General features: G+C 40.7%; 2 long non-coding RNA genes across 6 annotated transcripts in view; one reads left to right on the forward strand and one right to left on the reverse strand.

Moving 5' to 3' along the window:
• LOC140256151 (uncharacterized) overlaps nucleotides 1–22,158 on the forward strand; it is an 82,047-nt gene that overhangs the window by 36,962 nt on the left and 22,927 nt on the right. For 2 of the 3 annotated variants that reach the window (XR_011904652.1, XR_011904650.1), the window contains exon 2: nucleotides 108–162. This is a non-coding gene — a long non-coding RNA (uncharacterized lncRNA). Of the gene's footprint in view, nucleotides 1–107; nucleotides 163–17,147; nucleotides 18,208–22,158 lie in introns of those variants that run through there. The other variant, XR_011904651.1, reaches the window with a different exon arrangement.
• Nucleotides 10,369–22,158, reverse strand: part of LOC140256149 (uncharacterized) — a 36,873-nt gene continuing 25,083 nt past the window's right edge. Inside the window, exons 2-4 of one of the 3 annotated variants that reach the window (XR_011904649.1) lie at nucleotides 16,901–17,136; nucleotides 15,983–16,059; nucleotides 14,319–15,865 (exon numbers count right to left, since the gene is read on the reverse strand). This is a non-coding gene — a long non-coding RNA (uncharacterized lncRNA). Of the gene's footprint in view, nucleotides 10,456–14,318; nucleotides 17,137–22,158 lie in introns of those variants that run through there. The other 2 variants (XR_011904648.1, XR_011904647.1) reach the window with 2 other exon arrangements.

Below are 22,158 nucleotides of genomic sequence, written 5' to 3' on the forward strand. Positions count from 1 at the left end.
GGTAGAGTAACCTCTAGACACTTGGAAGCAATTAACATTGTCTGTTTAATAAAATGCATTCTGCCTGTGCCTGTTTGTCATGTAACTATATAAATATTATTTTCAAGGTTTCTGCTAAAGCTGTGATTGCTCATCCCAGAGTCACTGGACTGATGAGGCAAGGTAAGCTTATGAAATAGGTTGGCACTAATGTTTGGATTCAGGCCATTCTGCTAATGAACATCGCTGGGGTCTGCACTGGGTAAGTCTCTCTCTTGTGAGACCAAACTGGGAGAGGGGGAGAAGTGTGCTCCATCCCTGAAAGGCTGGCAGTTTTTCTTCCCTTTCTTAGACAAAATTACCCTTGGGTTTCATCAATCAATAAGAGTCTCAAACTGTGGCCAGCAGCCAACTCTGTTCTCCAGTCCTTTATTGTTAGCCTGTAAGTATGTGCACAGGATCAAACTCCACATGCAAAAGGCTCATGGAACTTTATTTAACAAAAACTTTACAAACAAAAGCCAATTAAATACATTATCCATTATCTTAAGCTTGTGTATGGGAGATTGGTAATCACAGCCTGAACCTCTGATTAGTCAGCTGAGGCAAGTATGGGGTCAGCTGTGGGAGCACAGGTGAGAGTGATGTAGCTGTGCTCCCGGAAGGGGTGGAGCTCGACTCCATCCCCTCTGAGACCTCATTTAAGGGCTGACTCCCACTGAGGTAGCATCTCTTGGAGATCACTCACCAGTGAGGACTGCCCCAGCTTCTTCAGCCAAGGCACCACCACTGGTGAGTTTTCCTTTACTTATACCTTCTGTACATTTGCTACCATCTGTATATTAATAACCAATACAGCTTGTCAGTGGCCTTTTTTATTTTCCTTTTTGAACGGCAGTTTGCTAGTTACTGTATGCCACTTGCGACATAGAAGGAACTGATGCTGAAGAAGCACTCAGGTTGCATGCTTAAATATTTATTAGTACAAGAAGCAATGTACTGCAATGTTCTGGCTGTGTGTCACATTGGATTCACTTGTGTAGGTACAACCTGTAGGCAGCTGTTACACCTCAGAAACAAATCAGTCAAAGGACTGAGAGATGTGAATGCCAACCAGCCCTTGCCAATGATAGGCACTACTTTCTAAAGAGGCTGGCATGCTTTTCCTTTGTGTTCTGCATTTCTACTGCGTTTTGTAGCCTCAGTAGCTTGTAGTGCAGGAATTGAATATGCCTCCATGTCACTTTAGGAGCTTGAGATATATGTCTGATTTGCATCTATTTTTATGTAATATCAGTGTTCCCAGGGCACATGAACAGAAGCTTTCTATTCTATTGATTACCTTGCAAATGTACAGGAATTAGTCAATTATTGTAGTCAGTGTTTTATGGAATGGAGAAGGAAATGTGCTATGATAGAGCTGTACAGAAGAACAGGGCTTTTAAAACTCCTCAGATTTAGCTGGCTTCCTAACCCTTTTAATGTTCTCAAAATGCTTTCTGAAATGAAAGTAGCACCTGCTGCTTCAGAATAAAATACTTTAAAAAATAAAACAGCAAAAAACAGGTACTTTGAATCGCTCTACCTCAGAATTATCAGCCTGGGCCCATTTTCACTTAAAGGGAATTTATTCTGTCCAGTTATTTTCTTCTCATAAAGCTGCTGAATTCTGGGAACTGTAGGAGCCCACACTCACCCGCCGTTATAGAATAAAGTATCAAAATCTAACACAGAGAATAAGATGAAATCATATCTCTGAATAAAGGAAAGCCTTGTGATCTCTCCATCACCAAGGCTTCCATGTGCAGCAACCTGAAATCCTGAAATAAATGGAGTTGATTGAGATGAGCCACAGGCACCTTGGCCACCAGCTCCTCCAGAGCTGAGCAAGGAAGGAAGATAGGTCAGCAGAAGGAGAGCAACGCTCTTTCATTAGCTTTGAACCCTTCTGAGCCCTGAAACAGCTGCACAGTGGTAATGAAGGTGGGAATCACTGCAGGACACATTTTGAGCAGCCAACTTGTGCCCAAGTGCAGCCTTCAGGGTGTGCATCTCAGCCCCAGGGCCTGCAAGCACACACTGGGGAGGCCTGAAATCAGATGGCTCTACTGGCTGTCAAGCAGAGAAAGCATCCGCAGGAGATGACTGGCAGTTCAGTAGAGCAGATTAGACAGTACAAAAGCAAAATTGGAGACAAACACAACAAATGTGGGGGAAGCCAGCTCATTATTTTTTCCCCTTGTGAAATTCCTATGCTCTAGTCCCAGTTAGCCAGGAGAGGAGAAAATTGTCATTTCCATTCAGACTTCCAGGTCTGGGAGGAGAATTGGATGCCAAGAAATGTGGTTGATGTCCCATCCCTGGAGACATTCAAGGCAAGGCTGGATAAGGCCCTGGGCATCCTGATCCAGCTGTGGTATCCCTTTCATTGCAAGGAAGTTGGACCAGATAACCCTTAAATGTCCTTTCCAACTCTAAGGATTCTGTGATTCTATGAATATGTTACAACAGTCATGAAAAAGAAAAATAGCATCTTTACAGGTTCACAAATGTCTAAACCCCAGCTCTAGGCACCCAGAAATGCCCAAAGTCATCCTTAATGACTCATCTCCAAATTGCACCTTTCGTTTACAAACATGCCTTTCTTGGGCAAGGTTTGGATGCATTTAACCAACAAAGCATCACTGTCAGGCTGCCTGTTTACTAATCCTTCATGTCTCAGTCTGAAATAATCCAATCCAGTGGCTTCTTTTCTGGACACAGAGAGCCTTCTTATCTGTAGTTAGCTCCACATTACCAGATAATACCAGCAGAGCACCTCTGTCTTCTGAGGCTTGAGTTACTGTCCAGGATTTGTCACTAAATGCAGGGGTTTTGATTCCAGTCTGTGATTACACTCTCCCTTTTGTGCCCTGTCTGGGACAGCTTCCAAGCTGCAGCAGTTCTAGGATTTACCATGTGTGTGATGGCAGCAGAAATCAACATACAGAAATCATGCACTTCCAGGAGCTCTCCACTGCAACCATTACAAATGACTTGGCCTAAAATCTTGTATTCCTTTCAATGCGACACCAGAAGAAAAAGCAATCTCAGCACAGCCTCTCAAAACAATTCCCTTCTGAGTTTCCTGAAGGATACGAAGCAGGCAGTGCTGGATGAGTGGCTGTGTGTTCTGGGATTTGTGTATGCAGCTAATGAGTTCATCATGGGAAATGCAACCAAAGCAAAAGTGCAAAAGATCCTGGCCAGTGTCAGAACCCAACAGATGAAGTGAGTATATTCCCATGTCCCTTGTGCTCTGTCACACACAAGGGATCCTGATCAGGCCACTCAGGCACACACTTGGAGCTTAGGAGTACCAAGGGTAAGGCTGAATGGGTCCAACATGCTGCTCAAGAGATTTGGTCAAATTCTCTGATTTTCTTAAGGTTTTGCATTTTAATACTGAGTTTTGCAACAGTGATTTCCTACAGCTGTGTTACTTCTAGCTGGGCCTTCATGCATTTCAGCTTAGCTAGGAAATACGCTCTGTTAATCAGTTCGTTTAAGAGCTTTCTATCAAAAGCAATTCTTTAAAAGAAAGTATTCCTTTGCATATTTGAACCTCTTTCCTGGGAATAGTTATGGTCAGGTTGGATAGGGCCCTGGTCTAGTATCAAATGTGGAGGTAGGCAGTCCTGCCTGCAGTAAGAGGGGGTTGGAGCTTGGTGATCTTGAGGTCCTTTCCAACCTGGGCCATTCTATGATTCTATGAACAGAACAGAACTATGAACTCAGAGTAATTCTAGTCTCAGTTTCCCCCAAAAAATCAGAACATAAGTAACAGAAATCACTATAGCAGAGCCAGTGAAAAAATGTTTTAATTCAGAAGCATTGAATATTTTTAGTATCACACATAAATATATATATGTATTTTTTAAAACCTGTGATTTTAGATTGGATTGAAAGTGTCATTTTAAATAAATTGTCTGTATCTTTATATGCTTTTAGAGAATTACTAAAGCAGTTTACGGATTATTTAAAATAAAAGACTTATGCTGTGTGAGTTCAGATGTTCATCATCTCCATATATTCAATTACAGTGCCTTCTTTTACTGCTTTGTAATTCAGCTAATACATCAGAATTATTTGATTTCCCCCAGCTTTTGGTAGTCATTTTGAAGCAACACTTGAGCACTACTGCAAAAATCAGAGCACCTAAAACCCACTGTGTAGGTAGTGGTTTTTAACATCTCTGAAGATTTTAACCCCATGTAGAAAACCTACATTTATTATTCTTTAGTGCTGAAGGGAAAGCTCTGATAACCTTGGGTTTTAGTTAGGATTTCTGTAAAGCAGTTCTTATTTCTCTGTATCCATCCCCTTTTAGAAAGGGGAAAACATGAGTATCATGAATCTCTGTGGTGAGGACTAACTGCATAGCTCCAAGCCCAGCTAAGTACTATCTAAGACGAAGCAATGTAGCCACCATACAGTGAAATTTGTCATGATGAATAGGAAGGTGTGACTGAATGATGCAAGACTTTCACTGCCACCAGCACAGAGGCAGCATATGTAGATGAAGAAAGCCTGGGATATTTAAATACCTTGAAGCAGTAGCTCTTATTATTCAGTTGCTACAGATTTTAAGGGAGAGAATAAATGCAGAGTTATTTTCCTTGACTTCACTGTCTTGCTATGCAGAAAAGTAGAAGCTGGCCCACCATTTTAAAAAATGACAATTACATCCAAATTCCATTTGTTGAGCCTATGAGTATGATTTTGTGGCAAACCATCTTTCTACCTCTGCAAGATTGATCTCTCTAGGAAGCAGAGAAAGAAGCCATACAGCTCTTCAGACACTGACGATCTATTTATTTATTTATCACCTTGATGAAACAATTAGGAGACTAGAGCTTCATAAATTACTCGCTTGTGTTATCATCGCATTCATACATACTGATAAGCTGAGTAGCTAATCCTCCCCTTTGTCCATTAAGATGAAAGTGAGAGGTGGGGAGAACAGGAAGATCATCAGTAACTTGAAATAAGGAAGGAAATAAAATCATTGATAGAGCGTTGTTCATGGTGTGTGATTGCCCATGAGTTTTCCCACACTGGGCTGCACTGGAAGGGAATGTCTTCCCACTCCAGTCTATTTAGGATCATGAATTACATACTGAGCTCTGAGAGAACTCAGTCTTCTGATTACATACTTCAGGAGATGTATGCATGTGTACCAGCAGTTAGTAGGCTTAATCTTATAGAAGACACTAATTAGGTATTCCTCTTCCTGTTGGGTTTGGCAAATAAATTGCTATCATCATTACCACAGATTATGGCAAAAGCCCTGCAAGTAGAACATCTGCTTTTAATTAAATACACGCAGAGATATTTCAACATGTACCCATTAATCAAACTTTAACTTTGCTTTTAACCTCTTTTACTTAGTCAAGCAGTTGTTATAAAAACATGTACTCATTCTTCCATGCAACAGTGGTTACAGTTTTCTATATATACATGTATATATAGGTCTGAATTCCTTTAAAACCAGTGCTTCTAGAGGTCCATCACTGCCAGCATCTGAAAGCTCATGGCTGAGGAAGAAATGATCTGCTGCTGGCAGAGGGAAAGGCAAAGCTAATTCAGGAACCTTACAGTGAGGGGAGAACTGAGAAAACATTTTCTGTCTCCAACTGTTCTGAGTTTTCTCACAGTCAAGTGTCAAATCTGATAGTACTTTAAACACAAAAGCTGTGAACTTTAGGGTCAAATTGTGCTAATTGGGTAACAATTAATTTTGAGTGACCTCTAGTGGTGCTTTCCCACAATTTCCCTTCACTTAGATAAGTGGGATCCCTATTAGTAACAGAATATCAGCCTCAGTATTTAATAGCCCTTCCTCAGCAGCAGGGTAAATAGTCCAGAGCTAGATTGGGAGGCCACATCACGGGTTTGCTTTTCTGCACAAAGCATCTGATAATCTGATAGAGCACATAATGGATTTTCTTTATGCAATCTTCTTTGCTCATTGATCATTCCACACAGCACAGCTCTATGTTGCAAGGCAGCCCACAACCCAGGACTTTGTTGCATAAATATGTCCAAGTGTGCCTCTGCAGCAAAATGAAGATTTGATTTCACCAGAGCTAGGCACGCTCTTATTAGCTTTAACCAAGCCTGTATGGGCAATCACGGCTGTGATTATGGTTATAGTTATCTCCCATGGTATTCCTACTTGATGCAGCTATAGCAATGGGACTGCAGAAGCAGCCGTGGGTCATGGCCTATGGACATGCACGGGAGGGAGATGTGCAGGCTTCAATTTGAAGATCAGAAGAACAGAACTGTGACAGGAACGAGAGGAGGATTTGCCATTTTCAAATGATGCTTTACAGATATAACAACCGAGGTACAACCTTGTTTTATGATCCTGATTTTTGAGAGTGCAGTGTCCATCAGGTGTGTTCGCTAGTTCAGCTGCCAACCAGTTCTGCAGGGACTCCATTTAATACTCTGATAGGATGGCAAAGTAGAGATTAGCAGATTGGCCATCCTGTGCACTGAGACCTGTACAGATGTCAGTGGTTCTGCATGTTTTCTCAGCTCTCCCTCATACTTCCTTTCTCATGTGTGCTATCCAGATCTCACCCAAACAACATAGCTGGTAACCAGAGCGGTGCTCGACAGTAACCAGTAGGTGATATCCTTTGTTGAGGTGCAAGGCCAGTCCTCAATTAGCCCACCCCTGACATGGTTTATAAAGGTGACAGAGTGAGCCCAAGTGTCTAAAGGATCAAGGCTTACTCTCCAAGTGCAATGTGCATGAACATATTAATGGCTATACATTTTTAAGTTCCTAGTTGCTTGAGCTGAGGTTTTATTCTAGGTGATTGTAAGTTTCAGTTCAATTAAGCATGTCTTGTCTTTTCAAATGTCAAATCACACTGTCCAGGCAATAAATGCATCCCCTCCCTTTCTACTAAGATTCTGCCTAGGGGAGGATTCTGAAGCATGCTGAAGCAGAAACACTCAGTGTTCCTTAAGCATAATCTCTTGTGCACTGAGGACTTTAAAGTCAACAGCCAAGTAATTGTGGACTGTAAAGATTTACTGTGCTCACATTTGCAAACCTGCAACCCCCTGAAAAGTTGTACTAAAATGCATGAGTTAGTCGTGATGTCCAAAGAATTTTAATTTTCATAGGTACTCATGCTGCCTTTAATAAACATAAATTAGTATTCAAATATCTTCCTCAAAATGCACCAGACTTGTAGGACAAAATGTGAGCTGTCATTTCAATGTTATTTTTTTATGAATGACCTTAAATAAATGCAAGGGACAGAAACGTCACTTGTCATTTTCTTTCCACATATGGGGTTGTGTCAGACCAAGATTCTTGATCAAACTGTAGATGATTGACAGTTCCCTTCACCAAAAAGATTTAAGTCCTAAGATACTGTTAGAATATATGACATAATTATGTTGCCTAATGGAAATACATTCATTTTGCTAGCAGTCTTGAATTGCTGCTGCCTTAAAGGCAAATGTTTTAGTATGTTAAGGATTTGAAACTTGGCTGATTAGTGGTATAAATCTTGAGCAGGAATGGTAAGGAAATCTTGTGTTTGGTCTTATGTTTAATTCATCATTGAACACCTTGAAAGTATGTAATCCTCTATTTATTGTTTTCTTCTACACGTACATGTCCTGCTTGTATTATGGGCTGAATTTACTTGTTCCTTCCTTAATTAAAAACCTTTACACACTTTTATTTAATGAGTAACAGAGACATGGTTCTTTATGCACAATACAGTTGGTCCTACCAACTACCAGAAAAATGACATCTTTAATCTTCTGAAGTTGGAAGTATTCCAGTAATTAAATCTGGATCTGTAAGGTGAAAGGCCATAGTTATTTTACAAATGTGTTTATTAATTGCTACTTATTTCTTAATAATTATCACGTTTGGTTTTAATATCAATGGTAAATCATTGCAATTAAACAACATGGCCCCAAGACAAAGTTGTGATCTTTTCAAATTTCATTAGATGAAAAAAAAATTCTCCATCTTTTTGGCAATCCAAGTCACTGGAGACTCTCCCTCTAGAAGATCATCGCTCTCCAGAGACTTTTAATCCATTTTACTTATAGTTGATGGTTAAATTTAGCATGACACATGAGTTGGGAAAATCATGCTTAAGTACAGGAGATGGTAGAAACTCTTCCCATGCAATCTCAGTTTTCAGAGCAAGGCAAGGTAGCTCAGAGAGTCAGATTTGTCCATCAGTTGAGAGTAAGATGTGCTTCAGTGCTGCTGACTACAGGAAGAAATCTGTCCTTGGGGTATAAAACAAATGAAGAGTCATTATGGGTTTGTGTGGATGACTAAACTTTCTGCATCCCTCAAAACTAGTCTTCCTCATCAGCCTTAATCAGAAGTGTTTAGGCACAGGAGTAAGTGAAGATGATATTAGAGCACAAGAAAAAATGTGGGATTTTTTGTGATTCTGCCCTGATCTGCCATGTGGGTAATGTAGCAGTGAAGAAGGAAATCTGGGGATATGCTGAGTGGAAAAAACTGCTCTCTCTCATAGGTGTGTTTATTTACTGTACTGAGCTCGGGCATTTCTCTGAAAGTACATAATCTGAATGTCTCTTTGCACTTCAGCTGTGATTTAAGTTTGCTGCAGTACAGTGGGCTCAGCTGAACCTCTGGGTTTTATTAGGATCTGAAATGATAGTTTTCTAGTAAATAAAGTGGACTTCAAAGCTGCTTCTTCACAAAGATCGCTAATGTCTTCTGTATCTGTTTTATGGGGACTATATTCATTAAACAAACAAACAATTATGAAAGAGAGAGATAATAAAAAACAAACATTCTTAGGTGAAATCCCTGGAGGTGTTCAAGGCCAGGTTGGATGAGCCCCTGGGCAGCCTGGTCTGGTATTAGATATGGAGGTTGGTGGCAGGCATGGGTTGGAACTTGGTGATCCTTGGGGTCCCTTCCAACCCAAACCATTCTATGAATCTATGAAATAGCTCTGTATCACAGATTTTCCAGTTAAAAGAAAACAGAGAAAACTTTTGAACCCTTGTTATTCTAGCATAGTATTTATGTAAATGCAGCAGAAAATATTCACCAATAAATCTGTAGTTTAAAGATCTACAAGGAAGAAAGGGAAAAGGAAGGGGGGGGGGAAAGGAAAGGGAGAAGGAAAAGTGAAAGGGGAAGAAAAAGAGGAAAGGGAGAAGGAAAGGAGAGGAGAAAAAAAACGAATTCTAACTAAATTAACACATACTTATTTGCCTACTGAAGTATGAGAGATTACCCTAGGGGGGAGCTGGTTACCTGCAGGATTTCAAAGAAGAATGGATTGTGTCCTGTGGAGAATAAATAGTACTTTCTGGTTTTTGGATGACATACTAACACCTTTCAGAAGAACATTTACAAAACCTTGAGGAAATTTCAACAGGTTACCAAGCCATGCTTTAAAAATAAGATTGTAGATCAGGGATATTTTTCACACCTCCCAAAACTCAGATTCCCTATTTTTGCTTCAGGATTGAAACATTTAGAACAGAAGATAGAAACTATGGAGTACACATACATGCCTTATGTTGCTTTTATCTGTGTTAAATAATTGTTATGATAGTTCTAAACTATCACTGCTAGCTACTAAATGTCTTAGCTGACGTGAAAAATGAGATAGATTGGGATAATGAACTTTTTGGATGAAACCATACAATCCAGCAGGTCTAATGCTTTGATTTCATAGAATCATAGAATGGTTTGTGTTGGAAGGGACCTTTAAGATCATTTTGTTCCAACCCCCTGTTATAGGCAGGGACACCTCCCTCTACACAAAGTTACTCAAAATCCCATCCAAACTGGCTTGAATGCTTCCAGGGAGGGGTGCACTCACAACCTCACTGGGTAAAGGTGATCCATTCAGATTTAGAATGTCATTTTTTGCTAGAATAAGGGTTGTTGTTCCATAATTTCCCTGTTACTTGTTTTTTAAATCATTATCAAAACTTGAAAGAACATACAAATATTTTAATGGACTTGCAGTCTTACTCAGGATTTAATAAATTAGTGCAGATGAAAAAGTAGAATAAAAAGTTGTTCATGGTGCCAAAATAGGACCAAGGTTTGAGTACCCTTCAACCTGTGTGACTGGGGAGGAGGAGAAATGCTAGTATCATCATGAATGTCCTACATCATTGCCTGGAGTTGCAACCAATTCCTCTGGTAGCCATATTTGTTATAAAGAAGATATTCCTGAAGATATCTGAGAGATTCTCCTGGGGGATGCAGTGGCCCTGGGGACACTTGTGTGCAATTCTGCCTTGGTCCCATCCAAAACCCTCTGCAGATATGCTCTTGAGGACCACCAAGAGCCTTTGGCCTCATCCATTCACTTCCCAGTCTCAGCAGAAACAGGTCCTGGTGTTTTGAATACAATCCTGGGGTCTGTGAGTTCAGCTTAGTGACTGGGAGGAAAAGAAAACATTATTGTCCTCAATTAATTGCTTCTTTGTGACAGAACACACTTCAAAGATACTTTAGTCTCAAGTGCATCTTAGCTGAGAAAAGCCCGTATTAGTGATTTTAATACCCCCTATTTCCAGCGACCCAGATGAATGAATTCCATACAACAGAATATTCGCCACCAAGCATCTCCGCAAGCCAAAATGGAACGCGAAATTAGTTTGGGGCTTGGGTGGAATTTTTTGTTTTGTTTTGTTTTTTAAAGTGCTGTTTTAATGAGGTGTTTAGTTTAGCACATTTGGCTCCTCCAAATTACCTCAGGGGGATTCATATGTTAACGAACTACACAGCTGTTGTTTGTGAAACCAGCCTAGCACAAGCAGAGCGTGTAGTGCAAAGATTTAAATGCTCTGTTGGAGAGGTCACTGCACTCCTTCATCTGCTATCAGTTATTAATAATGAGTCTATTACTTAATTTTAAACAATAGATTGGTTGGGTTTGGTTTTGAGTGCTTGGGGTGGGTGGGTGTGTATGGGGGGGGGGGGGGGGGGGGGGGAGGAGAGATTAGAAGGAAAAAATCATAGAGTGACCTGATTTTATGCAACTGATGAAACATTTTGGAGTGCAGAAGGCTGGCAATGAAGTTACAGGTATTGGTGGTGGCCTGAAGAGGCTGCAATGAGCAAGGCTGATGTTTGCAATAATTGTTGTCTAAACACTTCCTGGTATGCTTCAGAAGCTTTAATTCTGAAGTTCTTAAATTAGGCAGGCTTTGCTCCTGGCAAACAATAAGCCATTTTCATTTTAAAGGTGTCACTTTATATTTAAGGAAATTAATAGCTGGGTAAGAAAGGAAAGAAAGAAAGAAAAAAAAAAAGGCTCAGTAAATAAATGCAAAGAATCTGTATCTCTTATTTTTACTCAAGTATTCAATTAAAATCAACAGGACTCCTCGCTGGAAAAAAAAGAAGAAAAGAAATAGGCAACTTGAATTTGAAGGTCTGCATGACACAATTTATAAGCTCAAGGAGGAATCCCAGTTTCCACCACCTCCTGAGAAGCAGTAGTGGCCAAGAGAGGTGCTGGCATCGCTCAGTGTGCAGCATGTTGTCCATAAGCTGGGAACTGCTTCTTTGCAGGCTGCTCACATGTAACACATTCCTCATAATGCTGGCTTGTAGGTCATTTAATCATTTAAATATTTGTGCTTTATTACTGAAAATAAGTTCCGTGATTAATCATTAACATCAGAGCAACCTCTGCTGGCTACTGGGGACAGAGCTCTCAGCAGCGTAACACGTTCAAAGATTTGAATTCGATATGCCTGCTGTATGATTCAAGCTTTTATTGTCTCTCAGATCCATTAGTATTTAAGTACAAGAAATGGTATTTTGCCTAGAATTTAGGTAGAATATAAAATAAAGGTACAATGGGAGCTTTGCCAAGTTTGAAGAACTCCTCATTGGCGCTGTAGTGCTGAGAGCAGCAGCTCCTGGCAAAGTGAGTGCAGATGCAGAGACTTCCCTGAGTACAAAGCAAATATCCACATCAAGGCCTCCATGCCACAGCTCAGATGGCATAATTAGGTTCAAACCAAGGAAGAAAGCCCTTGCCTGGCTGAAGACAGAAACTATCAGCTCTTGCTAAGTTTTCTTTGGAAAATAACTATCAGAAAGACCAGGTATTCCTTGAAGTACCATTCTAAAAAGAAAACAATCCATTTTAGGGCAAAAAAGTAAGTTTTCTAAATGTCCTTTTACTGTTATTTTACAGCTGAGTAACTGAGGCATAGGTTGTTCCTGACACCCAGCTCTCCCAGATTATTTGGCTTGGAACTAACATTGAGAATCAATGGAAGATCAGAGCCATTTGGAGTCCATTTGTAAGATTTTGGGACACTCTGTGCCTCTGCCCATTGCCACTGCCCGAGGGTGATGGCAGAGATGAGTTAATGTCACTTAGACATGTATTTAATGGTCAGCTGTCCTCAAGGAAGAGGGCTAAAATCAGCAACTCATTTAACACATGCTGTTGAGAACTCTCCATGCACAAGCTTTTCACTTAAGTGCATAAGCTGGATGCAAACAGGTCAACTGAATTGCAAAAATAAAATTCACCTTTTCCAGTTTGCAAGCTCCTCTTCTGAGCACCCATTAAGTGTGGAGATGCTGATAGTGTTGACAGTGTTGGGGGATTTTATTTCATTTTTTGTTGCTAGCTCTATTTAATGGAAATATATCAAGTGCTGTGCATAAGATGTTATTAGGACATTAGGATTACTCATTGCAAAAACACTTGTAATATAGAGAGACTGTTTCCTTGCACACCATGGAACCAGAATGCCTGCCAATTGGAAATGAAGTCACCTTCCATTTCAGGCTGATTTATCTACAAAAGATGAGTTTTCCTGTGGATCTAGATTTGCCAGGCATGTTGGTTAGGAAGCAGTTGAGAAACCCAACCTTCCTGGAAGGTGGGGAGCTTGGATATACACTAACACCCTTCTGCCAACTGCTTGGCTCAGCCACTCATACTCAGCTGATATGAAATCTTCTCTTTCAGAGGGTACCTCTTCTGCCTCCTGTGGATTTGCAGCTATGGTATCATTAAGGCCATATCCTAGAGCACAGCAGGCTTTTCCATTGGGATCCAGGAAGAGCAAGGTTGGTAACAGGCTAGCAGAACCCAGTGAAGATTTCAGGACCTCTAAATACTTTTATCTTGTACATTTAAGGACTCCACAAAACACATGCAAGCAGAGATTTAATGTTCAGGAAAGCACAAGTGGATGAGTAGCATTCATTTTGATCACCAGTGTTCCTAAAGGTAGAAACCTCTAGCCAAGAGGAAAGGATTTCCAGTATATGTTTATTTTTTGGTTTGGGGTTTTTTGTTTTATTTTTGTTTGTTTTATATTGTTTTGTTTTTAAAATGATTGGAAGTTATATTGATATTTCTGACAAAGTTTGCAAAAAGGTAACGTCATTGGAAGAAATGCAAATCCTACAGGCCTTTATAAAGTTCATCAGCCAAGAATGAGGGCAGTGATAAAAGTGCAAAGCTATCTCACTTTCAGATATCTCATACAGCAACTATATATAGAAATGTGAATTTTTCCCCCTTATGTTACTAACGATTGACTTCTCAGACCCTTGTATTTAAATACCAGTAGCTGATGCATCACCACTGATATAGGTTGTCATTTCTGATTAAAAAAATAAAAACTCTTTTCCTGTATCAAAGTAAAATTATTGTTCGGCAATTTAATGGCATAGCTCTTCTCTATGAGCTCAGAAAACATCCCATTAAAGCTTTCACAAATTGCCACAATAACTTCTGCTGACATGCTCATTTGTTCTCATCTCTGAATAAATCTGCTCGATGACTTCCATAGGACAAAGCAGGGATTTCCCAGGCTGTGATTCAGCACAGCTTCATTCCAGCACCTCGTTGTTCTCCCCATCTCATCACTGGGTGAGGCTGAGGTAGGAGATGCTACTTCACACCAGCTCAGATGAGGGCTGTGTGCACTGCACAGCACTGGTGTGAGACAGCTGATGAAATGCTTTTTGCTTCTCTCTCAGATCTATTTCAGCTCTCTTCACCATCTGGTGAAACACTTCAAAGAAGAAAACAGCCTTGCAATGTCTCATTTTGCCGTGGTTTTTGAGTATTATTTTAATGATCTTTGTGTCATTTAAGTATGATTACTTGTCCTCCAAGGCTTTTCCTGTTTATACTTAAATAGTGTTGGAGCGTAGCCAGACACACTTTAAACAAAATGATAGAAAATAGTACATTTTTTTTATTGTCATAAAAGCTTAAGAGAATCATTTACAAATTGAGAACACAGTGGCACTTTGCATTCTGGTAGGGTTTTGTCATTTTATTATTTTTTTTTAATCTCATTGTAGTAGTAGAGAAATAAATGAATTAAACAAGCATAATTACCAGTTAAATTTTACAAAATACCAAAGAAATGAAGGACTTAAAAGGGTGGTAATGGTATAAATAATTAAGTCAAATTGTTTTCATTTCATGACGCATATTGTTTCCTTCAGACTGTAATGGTACAAGGCAAAGTATGCGCAGTGCTAGAGCAAGACAAATAATAGATAAATTTATTCATAAACACTTTGTGGATTTGTAATTAGAAGTTCACTGCGGCAGCTTTCACTGGTCTTTATTTTTTTCTCCAATTTCTGTAAATATTTGCATGATTAAATTTTTGCTTTGAGAATGCAGACAGAAACCAGAATGCACTGTGGAAGTGCTGTGAATCCTTCTTTGCTTGGCTGAAGTGGCAACCAGATCCCCAGCATCCTCACCCAAGTTTGCATCCTCAACACTGCGTGGCCATCTGCCAGCCGGGTTAGCCAGCACTGTGCCTATGGAGACTGGGAGTGGGTTTGGAATGGGTTTGTGTGTTTTTGTTTGGGAGTGGCTGTGGAATGGGTTTGTGTGTGGTGGTTTTCCCTCTTTTAATTGATTAATACCTGAAAAGGAGCACCAGGTGAGCCTGTGTCTGTGCCCAGTCCCAGGGAAGGATCTGCTATACACTAATGGACTAAAAAGAGCTGGGCTGGGGTCAAAACAGAAAGGTCCTCAGCTCTGTTGATTCACTGGTTATCCTTCCAGCAGCCCGAGGGAGCTGCAACATGTGCGGTGCTTCCCTTCACCTCTCACTGCAGTGGAGCAAGGCTTCTGCATAGCACTACTGGCCTCTGCTGCCAGCACGGGAGAGGAGGCGAGGAGAGAAATTGAATGGGGACTTTCCACCTCCCTGCTTCTCAGGAGGGCCTCCTGATCCCTGCCTATGAGCTGTTACAAATAAAGGTCAAGGCTCCTCTGCTGTATTCCATGCTGTACCAGCTTTAAACAACCACCCTGAAATGTAATTGTAATTAGTTTCCTTTCAATCTTGATGTGAAGAGTGATCTTAAAATGCCAGGGCTGTAGCAGTGCATGTGATTAACAAGCACAGAGAAAGGCAGTGTGTGGAAAAATATGGATAGAAATGAACAAAATGCAAATGTTGCACTGCTCTAAATTTTATTATCCTCTCAGCTCTTCATAAAATACTGTAGACATCATTTGATTATATTTTTAGTCTAGGGAATTAATTTTTAACTAGGGAACTCATTTCTGCCTTATGATTACTCTTCTCTGCAATGGCCTGTAGGTTTGAACTAAAAAATCACAGTTTTAATTGAGCTAATGATGCCCAGAACTCATATTAATCTCACTTCTGTGTGTGTCATGCCATGCAATATGTGCTATAGCTGCCAGTAACGTGTGCATCTTTTCATACCAATGATTCCTCCAGGGGACCAAGGGTGTAAATCCAGGCCAGCTTGGGTCTGCATCCCACTGATGTCACTGCCCAGAAGACTCCTTGGAGATGCTAATGCCTAGGCAGCCGGCAGAGGGAAAAGAAAGCAGTAAAAACAGTGTTCATGATCAGCCAATTACAACCCAGTCCTTTCAAGGGCTTTTAACACATTTTTGCTTCTGACATGCAGACTCACAGTAGGGAGCAACAAACAGTTGGGAATCATGGCTCTGCGCATTCACACCCACCATCCCACAGCCTGGGTCTTCCGCACTGGAATCCACATTAAACAAAGCAGTGAAGTTTTGATTGTTGTCAAAGAGTTTCAGTTTTGTGATGAAAGATGTGACCTTTCTTGGCGGCAAGAGTCCTTTCTGATTGATTAGTAAACACAAGGTAAAATGCAGGAGCACGCCAGCATTAACTTGGTACTGCCACTGGCTCTGTGCATCAAATATTTTTGCTTTATTTTGAGCATCCTGCTAATGAGAAAAACATCCTAATCAAAGAAACACGTTTCCTTCAATTCTCTGTGCAGCGTTATTTGCTGCTTCGGAATGACATGGTCAATTATATCTGTTTTATTCCCAGATTAGAAAAAAAAAGCTTCAGAAAATTATTAACTAACACTCTTTTCAAGTGTTAAGCAACATCCAGTCTTAATTATTTAATCACTTTTTAATTTCTTTTCATAAGTTAAGACAAGAATAGTGTACTTGCTCAGAGGATGGCTTTTCACTTGGCACCACTGAGCCTGGGCTCCAAAAGCAAGCACAAGGTAAGAGACCTCTGCAGACACTGATGGATAGAAACCTTTTAATTAAAGCCACCAGAGGCAGTGTGACCAAGCTCAAGGAATAGCATTTCCGTGTGCATTATGGCACATGAGAAATGGGCTGGTGAAGGACCCAACCCAGGCTGAGCACAAGAGAAAGGTGCACATGCCACAGGGCACTGGGCAAGGCTTGTGTTCTGGATGAAGATACCAAGTTTAACGTACTCATGGCCTCATATGAGCACCCCAACCACTTCCAGCCTCTCTCTGTCCTCCCACCACCCATTGCCCCTTCCCATTTTCCCAGATCTTACCACGGTACAGGACCAAAGGAGTTACCTCAGGACGTGGCAGCTGGCATGGCCTCCTCATTGTTGAGCATCTTCTCAGGGAGTATGCAGGCTTTTTGAAGAACACGTTCTTTTATTTATGTTCTGTTCCTTAACATTTGGATAAAGCCTCGTTCGTCTCAGCCGTCCTTTGCTGCTAGGAGAAGCCTGCTGTTTGTGGCATTTTGGGGAGCCTATTTTGGGCTGCTGTGCTCCACTGCTTTTCCTTTAGGGCCGTGATGATACCTGTGTGAACAAGCAGGAGAATGCCATGCCAAGAAATGGGTGCCTGTATTACTTGGGTGAATCATGTAATCAATTCCCTCTGTGTTCTAATTAATTCTCTCTGCTAAGCAAAGGACCATGGACCTTGCACACTGCTGCCATGATCCAAACCCAAGTTTTGACATACATAGCTTTCTTTGTATTATCCTACGTATCACTGGTATCTCCTTATTCCTTTCCTTCAAGTTGCAGTCATGCACTTGTCCAGATTGGGTCCATATTGGTGAGATACAGAAAACAATTGGTATCTTGGCCCATCTCTTTGGCTCCACCCTTCGAAAGAGGGAAGTCTTCATGTCCACGTGCAAATTTCCTCACACTTCAGCAGCCTGGCCCTAGGCCATCGAGCCACCTTTGCTGGCACTGTTGATACTTGGCATGAAGTTCTCCCATCCTAATTCCTGCTAGGACAGATTGTACAGAACATGTCATGGTTTGAAGGCTGTCCAAGAGGTGCTCTGTGGGTTGGAAGTCCACATCTAGGTCAGGATCGATGCTTATGGAAACCTTTGTGAAGCAAGGCCTGCTCCTCAGCTGCCTTGCTATGGGGGATTACTTGATTCACTTACATGAGTGTGCACTACTTTGCTAAATCTTTTTCAGAAGTATTTCCTCCAAGAGCAATAAAGGACCCTCGATATTTTCAAGTCTGTCAGAAAGAGTTTGCCACAGTATAAAATATAGGTACCTTCAAGAATAAGCTCCTTGTTAGCTGAAATAGTCCCTCTGTATACATAAACGCACAGTGCTCAGGATCTCTTTTTTTGTGTGTGTGTAATTCACAATTTCACTCATATAAAAACAATTTATGGCAATTCCATCAACTGTCATTTAAGGGGCCTCGTTAAGTACAGCAGGCTGTGATTAGTCCCACATGGGGAGCTCATGTGTTATATCAAAGGAAACAACCACCAGCTGGTAGAACTACTTACAGCAGGGAAGGGAATAGTGAGGAGGAGAGCTGAGAAGAGTAGTGACTACCAGGACAGTGAGTACTGGGTACAAGACAAGAAGCTTTTGGATCTACGTGGGGTGAGTTCCTTGCTGAGTTTGCTTCTATCTGTCATCTTTGTTTGGTACCATGCATTCCAATTCATACTGATAGCAAGTATCTGAGTCAAATAAGTGAATATTTTTGCTAAATGTTGTCTGTCACATCCTGTTACTGCATTTTGCTTTCTCCCCCATGTGTAGTAACATGATGTAGTGGAGCACAACATGATGCAACCTGAGTGATTTAATGTGACATGACAGAAAAATATTGCTGCAGCTTTCAGAATAAACACCTGCTTTTAGCAGTTATTTTCCCCGCTAGAAGCAGTTTCTTAAAATATGTTACCTGGATTCTGCTGAAGTATGTTGTGTTTCTCTGGTTGGATGTCTCCACACTTTACACAATGTGTTCTTTTTTTCATTTCTGTTCATTCCACGTAGCCATGTAGAGCGTGTTGTTTATTTAATTGTGATAAAATGCAGAAGACCAAACCATAAATGGAGAGATATGTGGATGAAAAAATGTTATTGCAAGAAAATGCTAGTTCTCGTAACAGCAGGCTACATTTACTCACACATAGTAATAACAAGAAAAGTTTGGGAGAACTTATTTTTCCTCCAAAAATTTTCTCAGACTATTACAAGTGATAACTGGATAAAGATCATATCTCTATCCTTGGAGAGATGTGGACACAGGAAAGGCAAACATTTAACTGTTGATTTTTGCATTTGCAAATGTAGGATTTATGAATGGGAGCATTTTTAATAAGAAAAGTCAAGGCTTAGGTGAGCCTTCCTTGTATTTTGTTTCATTATCCTTGGCCTGACTGACAGAAATATTAGCAGTGGGAAATGAAACTGTTGGCTTAGTTATTTAAAAAATAAAAAATAACATAGTTTATTCCTATTGATTTAATATTCTTTCCTTCCAAAAACTCATCCACCTGGGTGAATCTGTGAATGTGTGAAAGCTAATTAAATTAGCAGCAGCATCTCTGTACTTCTCATGTGGAGAACCTTTATCTTGAGTTAGAAGAGCTTCACTCTTCAGGGCCTCCATACAGAAGTCATTTCCAAAGCAGAGGGAAAGGGAAGGAAATTCTAGTGACCTTGCAAAGTTCAAAGCTGCTGTTTTTCAGGGGGAAAAAAATTAAATGGATGACCACATTCTCTTCAAAAGGAATAAAACCTTTGCCTTGAGGTCAGAAAGCCTACATCCGATGCTGGCTACCCATAAAGTTTCTACCAGCTGTCCTTCTTGTCCCTAGCCCAGAAAAAGGTGATATCTTGAAATATTGATGGTAACTCCTAACATTGCATTTCCCAGAGGTGTAGCACAAATGCAGGGCCAGGGTTATGGATTGGGAAAACAAAAGTGTCTTCAGTGTTCCAGGGAAGGGAGAAAGTAGGGTAATTTCCCCAAATCTGTCCTCATGTGTACTGCAGCAGCACAGTATCTGCTGTGTCAGCACTACGATGGTCCTTGGGGACCATCGGTTGGCAGCCAGCCCCAGCTGCACAGCAGGAGCACAGTGTTCCACTCAGCGAGCACAGCTATACAGGGATGTGGTTTTGGTAGCACAGGATCCAAATCCTGTAGTTTTTCCAATTGCAAAGCACCTTTTGACTTTTGGTAAAAATTAAACACTCGGAAGGTTTGAGTGAAGTGGGTTTTAATTTGTAATAAAAACGTGCACACTGTTGCCTATAATTGTACAAAGCCCCCGAAGAGCTCCATTGCTATGTAATCCCAGCAAGCTGGCAATGTATTTTAATGTATTTATTTGATTATGCATTCATTCTTTCATTCATTCATCTATTCATTCATTTAGACACTTGTTCATTCATCCCTGTCCCTCTGCAGGAAGGGAACATAAGCCAGCAGTGGCATACTTCTTCACTGTCCTGATTTACAGCCATGACTCTGAGTTGGTATCAATAAATCTCTTTGGTCCTCTTCAGTCCAGCCCTATCCCTCATTAATAATTGGGATTTGAGAGAAGGATTAAAAATCATGTCAGATCATAGATAGATAGACAGATATGCATATTAGTTGCAGCACTTTAATCAAAGTGCTGACTTATTGGATTTCTTCTTATTTAAGACCACTCTGTATTCATGTTTCTCTAGATCTTGCAATTACTTTCACAATCTCTGACTTTTTATTAACTAGCCCAATGACTTTACTAGCAGAACTGATTGAGGAGGTACCTGGTGCTGTTCTGGTGCCTGCCCATCACATCCAGATGGATGCAAAGCTCTAGCAAGCCTGGCACTCGCAGCTCCCTTCATTGCCTCTGTTTCAGAGAATCATAGAATGGCTTGGGTTGGAAGGGACCTCAAGGATCATCAGGCTCCACCTTGTCTGACATAGGCAGGGCCACTGACTTCCACATTTAATTCTAGACCAGGCTGCCTAGGGCCACATCCAAGCTGGCCTTGAATATTTCAGGGATGGGACATTCACAGCCTCTCTGGGCAAAATTTCATGACTTCTTACCATCTTCTGGCCTTGGGAGATATTTATTTCACAGTGCCTTTCTGGAGGGCCACCCCTGGTAGGCAGCTGCTAGATGGGCTGTACCTGGGATTGCCTCACCATTACTTGCTCTCCTCCCAGCCTAAGCACATGCCTTTTATCTGCTTCTGAGTACACCTGAACACAGGAGGATGTTCTTTGAAAAGGGACTGAAAAGAAGGAGAGGGTTCATCTTTGAGCTGGGATTACTCGCTCTCTGACAGCTGCAGGAATGCTTTTTCTTGCATATCTCTGAAATACCCTTAATTATTCTTGCAGACAACTTGCAACGTAATTGTGTCCCTAAACTGTTAACCTTGAAAAATACTTGACAATGTACTAACATCTCAGAAACTTGTTATCCCAGGGAATATAATAAATCCATAAATATCCTAGCTTCTCTCAGAAGTCCCAGAATAATCCTTTGTTGTCAGTCTTTTTGTTCCCCTCAGTTTTTGTTTTGACCTGATAGCAGGAGATGCTAGAGAAGAAGAGAGTGCATTAAAAAGAGTAATAATAATAAGAGCAGTTTGAAAATTTAGTTGCATATCATCTATAACACCTCTTACAAAAAGAGATGTCCCTCATCTGCTTCTCACTATTTCTGTGCCTTGAGGGCACTGGAGGATGGAGCCACTTAATGGCAATATGGGACAGAGCTGGTCCCTGGTAAACAAAACCAACAAGGCTGCCATTCAAGTACTCTCCACCTCCTTCCACCCCCCATGTGAGGTTTGCCTGTAGCTGCAAGTGCTGCTTCTTAAATAAACACCTCCTACTTTGAAAGAATTACAATGCCATATAGGTTGACAATGTGCTTTAAATGCCATGATCACTTTGGCAGAGAAAATAAGAAATTTAAGATACCCGCACCCTTCTGACATCAGTGACCTTATTAAACTCACAGAAATCCCAGATAACTGAATAACTTTAATTAAAGTTATTAAAATGTCTTCCATGTCTTAGTTCTCACAACCTCAGAAGCTCTGTTACATTGAACATGCTGGCATGGGTGACTGTTGATAACAGAGATGCTCTTCTTCCAGGCCTGTCTGTTGCTCTTACCATGCAGTCATTTGAAATCACCAGGAAAAAAAAATAATCATAAGCTTAAAAAAGCTAAAGCAGACAGGCTGTTTCAGATTATTTCAGCATGTGTGTTTGCTATCGCAACTGAATGTTCCCGTTAAAATCATAGTCTGATTTGATTTTATTTTCCCCCCTGAAATCAGGTTGCAAACAAAAGGATTAGACCAAGGCAAACCCAGAGAGAAGGCTTGGATTTGGGTTCAAATGTGAATTGGAAATTGTGGAAACCCCTTGGTCTGAGGCCTTCTGTATTTTAGTAATAATGGTTTTCCTAAAATTACGTGTTCTTTATATATTTCTGTATCAGGGATTAACTATGTAGCTTAGCAGGAAACAGAAAAGGAGATCATTATTTTACAATTTAATTTAGAGGAATTTGAAGG

The sequence above is a fragment of the Excalfactoria chinensis genome, chromosome 9 (genome assembly GCF_039878825.1).
Source record: "Excalfactoria chinensis isolate bCotChi1 chromosome 9, bCotChi1.hap2, whole genome shotgun sequence".
NCBI lineage: Eukaryota > Metazoa > Chordata > Aves > Galliformes > Phasianidae > Excalfactoria > Excalfactoria chinensis.